Source organism: Suricata suricatta, chromosome 1, assembly GCF_006229205.1.
Source record: "Suricata suricatta isolate VVHF042 chromosome 1, meerkat_22Aug2017_6uvM2_HiC, whole genome shotgun sequence".
NCBI classification, from domain to species: domain Eukaryota; kingdom Metazoa; phylum Chordata; class Mammalia; order Carnivora; family Herpestidae; genus Suricata; species Suricata suricatta.
Window position 1 is genome coordinate 28,272,060 of NC_043700.1, and position 5,946 is coordinate 28,278,005.

Here is a 5,946-nt window from a genome sequence, read left to right on the forward strand (position 1 = left end):
AGTAGTCTGGAATAGTTGCTATGAGGATTAAGAGTCTGGTGCACTGTCTCCCAGATCTGGACCTTGCAGAGGCCTTGAAGACTGGGTTGGCCGACGATAGGGAGGCTGAAGACACCTCACTCAGCAGTGACAGGTGTCAGTGTCAGTGGGAACACAAGGAAGGAGAAGTGCCTGGCCTGCCTGGGACATGGAGGGGAGGAGCAAGAAGACCTGTACCTGAGCTGGAATGTTCTAGTGAGTGTGAAAGCTGGGATCAGGCCAGCAAGAGCTCTGAATACTAAGACCAAGAGTTTCTTTTTTATTCTCTATGATAGTTTTCCACATCTCTCTTCCTTGGAAGATGAAAAACAGTGCTGTGTGAGTAACAGATGACTGTGTATGACTGTGAACAGAATTAAGCACCTGTAATCAAATAAAATTCACAACAAAATTAATTTACCACATTAATGATATGCATAGTCAAATAACAACCAGGTCTCTGGGGGGGAAATCCTGATTTCTATAAATATTCTCCTCCTGGTCAGCTGAAATGAGGAACTGACGTCACTGAACAGGGGGTTGGGAAGAGAACTGACATATAGTCTGCTCTCCTGAGCCCGTGTGAGCGGGTGTGGGAGGCCCGCATTGCACTTGGTCTCCACACGCACAGGATGAGCCCCTTGAAAGCAATGACAACACCTTATCCTCTTTCATATTCCTCACCCTAGGTGCCTGGTAGTTATATGTACATGTGTATAGATGGCAAATCATGTCTAGATAAAGACATACTTACACATATAAAAATAGATCTGGAAAATGGTCGTGATTGGCATTGCCTTTAGAGAGCAACCCAAATCCTGGGTTTACTTTGTTTCTAGTATCTGTAAATAGTATCAATGTTTGAGTTTCTCCTGTTTATTCTTTGCACATGGATGACACATGCCAAAAATCAAAAGCTCCCATATCCTCCTAAACAGGTCTAGGCTGAGGGCCCCGTGCCCTGAGGGCCCTGCTTGCCCAAACTAGCCTGTCCCGACCTTCCTCTACTGTTCTGCCCTGATTAGGAAGGGAAGGCTCCAGTGCTGTGGGTACCACAATCCAGTTCCTTCCTCAGCCACTGGTATGGAGCGGGGGCAGAGGCCTGACAAGAGGAAATGCGTGAGCAGGCAGAAGGAACAGGCGAAGTGAGATCAAGGTCCCAAGCTTCTCTAGAGTGTTGAGACAGGAGGATGGGGGGCGGGGGGGAGGGGTGTGGTACAGGGAGCAGCTACAGACAGAGGGCTGAACTAAAGCTCCAAAGACACTCCCCTTCTCCATCAGGAGTTCTCTAAGCCAGGTTGGTGTTAGCACAGAACCCTGGCCATTTACAGCAAGGCAAAAGGGCAAAATGACTAACTGGGGGAAAGTGTTTGATCCGTGGGAGAGGGGGGTACGCAATGTGAGACTGAGGCTGTGTCCGTGCGGTCTTACTGTAGCCCCCTGTCTTGCATATGGTACAGACTCAGCTCCTATCTGGATGACAGTGAGGTAGCAAGATCCAAGGGAGCTTGTAATTGTGTATGAACCTGTGTGCGTGTGTGTGCACACGCATGCGTGTTGATTTCGGAGATGAGAGACAGAGCATTTTTCCCCCAGAGATTCCAGTTTTTATAATTCACTATCCCATTATCTTCCATACTTTTCTGGCTAAATCCTGCTTTTTGTCATTTGCAGCCTGGCTGGGGGTGGCCTTTATTCACAGGGGAATACCGGTTTACTCCCTGAGATATAGAACGTATTTTAGGAAGACCCCCCCCAACAGATCTCCACACCTGTTGCCTCTAAAAGGACAGTCACAAAGTAAACCAAAAGAATCATCGTGCTAGCAAGGATTTCAAGTAATCTGACCTCTGCCTGCATTTGCAGCCTCTTCTCCCGCTATGAATGTCATGTTCCCATTCCCTCTGGTCCATTACCCTGAGTTCAGAGCCAAGCGACTATTTCTTCTTCCTGGGCTCAGTATGTACCACAGTTGCTTATGTCTGAGACCTCCATCCTGCTCCTTATAAGCCTCTTCTAGAATGTGCTTCTCTCCGTCTGCAAACTTACAGTGATCTCTTGTTAAGCTCCCTGAAGGCAGGGTCAGGGACTCTGGTTAATCTTCCCCATTCTTCCGTCGTAAGCACGGCATGGAGGACTGAATATCTGGTCACTCTCTCAGGTGGATGGTGTAGCTGTCATGTCAGTTTCCTCTCTCTGCTGTGAAGGGGAGAAAAAGTGGGGAGGGACCTCCAGAAATAACTTCATCCCTTTCAGTTTTTTATGACTGCCACAAATGCTCCCTTCACATAAGAAAGGGTGGGCAGAACCACAGAGCTGAAGGAGAAGCCCTTTGAGGATTTCATTCAGGTGGTAAACAGAATAAAAACAGTATCCGTGTACTACGGAAACCATCTGGCTTTGGTGCAAAACACAGTCAAAATGAGAGAGAAGGAAGTGGAGAAACAATGTAAGGCTGCTAAAGTGCTCAGATACAAAGTAGCGAGCATCTCCATATGATTGCTATCTGTAGGCAGAAGAAATAGACAATGACAAAATGTGAATTAGCATGATTTAGGAAAAGACTTACTGGAGAAAACATGAGAGAAGGGAGTCAAGGGTTTCAAGAGCAGATCACCAATGAAAGGGGTAACATTAATAAATAAAGTCCTGCTAGAGACAGCTTTTTTCTGGTTGCTAACATTTGGTGGGAAATATTATACTGTCTATTTTTAGGAAATTGTCGTTATTCTTTTTTTTAATCTTTAATGTTTTTATTTATTTTTGAGAGAGAGAGAGAGATAGCATGAGCAGGGGTGAATCAGAGAGAGAGAGGGAGATACAGAATCTGAAGCAGGCTCCAGGCTCAGAGCTGTCAGCACAGAGCCTGACAGGGGGGCTCGAACCCACGAACCATAAGATCATGATCATAAGCCGGACAGTTAACCAACTGAGCCACCCAGACAGCCCATGGAAATTGTTTTTATTCTTTGCCACATTTACCTTTTAGTCCCAAAAGAATGTAAAAGCAGTTTTATGTAAGGCATCATAATTCACTCAAGCAGCTACCAAATTGCCAAAATTTAATGCTAACTCTAGACCGTCTTTCCTTTGCCTAAATCTAGTGGACGGCAGGTGCCTGATATACATTAATAAAGTGACTGAAAAATCTGGACTAAATGAAAGAGTCATTGTTTATTAAAAACATATAGAGTACATTTTTGTCAAATGAACATAATTGGCAAAGAAAAAAACCTCATCTTTTAAATTCCTGAGTTTCCATCCTTGCCAATAATAACATGTAAGAGTCTGTGATATCCCCTGCCAGCTATTGGATTATAGTTTTTCTCACACTTGAAAAAAAAAGAGTAAAAAATATCAGTTTTGAAAATCAGTTATGATACTGCCTCAAATGCACCCCTGAAATCCTAAGTGAGGTTAGGCTGAAGGAACAGCTTTAAATCTGCTTATAGCTCCCTTCCTGCTTTGCCGGGGTTTAGAAAGACAGGGTCGACCAAGGGGCACAGAATGCAACTTTTAGTCATTTGACTTCTCCAGTTTTCCAAAAGAGAAATTGATCTGAAAGGAGAAATTTTTGGAGACTATATTTTGTTTTGTTTCCTTTCGTTTCCTTTTGTTGCATTTCTTTTGGACTTGCTGTAAGGCGCGGCTTGAAGATCTCTTCAGGTCCCTTCCAATCCCGGACGTTTCCTTCCCGAGTAGAATAAGTATTTGATTCCAGGCCGGTTAATAAATGTCTTTGTGCTCTGCCATCCCAGAGATAAGAGGGAGATTAGGTTTTAGAAATCCCGGAACAAATGACATGTGCACCATTCCATCTTTGCAGTTCTTCAACACCGCCTGCCCATCTTCCCATCCCCAGGAGCAAAGACCCCCTTGTGGAGCCCCTAGGGCCACTGAACCCTGAAAAGCCAGGCATGCAGCATCTGTTGAAGAACACAATCTAGTTTCCGTGGATCAGAAGCATTTCTGTAAACGTAAGAGTCTAACGGTGTTTTAAAGAGAGGAGGTCTACCCGGAAAACTCCTTACGGGGTCCCTTTCAACCGGAGTCAGAACTAAGAATACTCAGCAACTGGTTGTGAAGTGAGGTGAATTGCATGCAGCCTTCAGTCATTAGTGACAGATCTATTTTAAAGGCACGAGGCTGTGTTGCAGGGTACAAAGGCGGCTCGTGATTCTAATTGTTGGGCTCCATCAGAAGGGATCTTTCTGGAGACCCATGGCTTCTTACAGCACCACAGTCTACCCCCAAATGAAAAGTATCCCGCTGCCTAATTAACTTGCACACTTTCCTTTTCCATTATGTCCCAACTTTTTTGTTTTAGTCCCAGACCCTGTTTGTAGTAAGGACTGAGGGAGCCTTCTATTATTTCACCCAAATATTTTATGATGAGCAGTTTCAATCCACCACTCACTCTGATTCCATTGCATTCATCTTACTTTTCAGTATTGTCATCTGCAATAGAGGGGAGATATTTTGAAATTCAAGCTCTCGTCTCATTTTTCAGGATCGTGAAACTCTGTGATTCTTGGGAGATGGATTTCACCCTGTTTTTAAAAGTCCTGTGTAAGAACATACAGTGTGATTAATTTGGTTTTCATTTATGTCAACACCCCATGTGAACATTACTGAATAATAAAGAATTCAATTTCATGATAAAATATGCAGCAATGTCTATTGCCTAGAAGTTCTCCTTGAGCAAGTGCATTGCCAACACAAAACCAGAGGAATTCATGGAAGGCTGAGGATGTTAAAGTAATCTTCCTCTTGAAGTTGTCTTTTTAACATGTGAAATGAAATGTAGGAGCAAATGAGACCATTGAAGAGGGATCATTGTACCTCTGACCATTTGGGAAGCACCCCCAGGAAATGGTTTAAAGGCACCATGAATTGTTCAGTCATGTTTTCTTAACCATATGATCTGTGGAATAAGGAGGCAGAAGTGGAAAGACGATGGGTGGAAGGGAAGAGACTCAGATGCCACAGAAATCTGTAGCACCTGGGTGAGAATGACACTTCAATAAGTTGAAGGTAATGGCCAGCAGCTGGTCCGGGGCTGGCCTGACAGGTACACTTCTTCTAAGGAGCCTTCCAGGCTTCTTCCTGGTGAATGACCAAGATTGCATGATCCCACGGCTGAAGATCGTCAAAGATATTAAGTAGTAGAAGGTAAACATTTAAATTAGTAACTCCTATTAGTTCTCTACATGTCTGTAAAAGGCTTTCATTGAACAATAGTTGGCAGATATTACCAGTGGAAAATACAGCCAAACTTTGGCTCATCCAAAATGTTGTCATCACTACCACTTTAATATTTAAGAGATTAATGTTTCAAGACTCTTCCAAAAAATTGTATTTGGAGCCTGATTGAAAGACTTCTCTGCTTCTCTTCATTATTCTTTGTTAATTTCTGACTTCGGATGTTCTAAATACAGTTAGATTTTATATGCCTGGAGGAATTCAAAATGTAGTTCCTGGATCAGCAGAATGAGCATCACCTGTGAATTTGTTAAAAATGCTAATTCTAAGGTTGGACCACAGACCTACTGAATCAGAAGCTTGGGGGTGTGGGCCCACTTTTGTTTTAATAGGCCCTCTGGGTGACTCTGATGTGTTCTCAATTTTAGAATTGTGTCTCATGGGAATGAATAGGTTCTAGGGTGTTATGACTTGAAAAACTGTTCTTGAGTCAGTCTTTGTGATTCTTGAACAAGGTAAGAGTGGATCAGTGTTACTTTAGTACCTGTTAGGATCAAAGTATTCCACAGATATCTTTGCTACTAAATACGGAGCAGGAGTGTGGTTCCTGTCACTCATGGTCACAAGGAGAAAAACCAGAATGTCAGAATGCAAGGACACCCATTCTGCCCTCAGGCAAGGGGTCTTGTCTATCTCATGATTTCTACATGCCTGTCACCATTCTGC

General features: G+C 43.5%; 1 long non-coding RNA gene across 1 annotated transcript; it reads right to left on the reverse strand.

Moving 5' to 3' along the window:
• Positions 1-3,519: 3,519 nt before the first annotated feature.
• Positions 3,520-4,518, reverse strand: LOC115288544. Its single transcript, XR_003907069.1, has 2 exons — positions 4,461-4,518; positions 3,520-3,764 (listed from the first exon to the last, which is right to left on the reverse strand). It is a non-coding gene; the product is annotated as an uncharacterized LOC115288544 (long non-coding RNA).
• Positions 4,519-5,946: the final 1,428 nt, after the last annotated feature.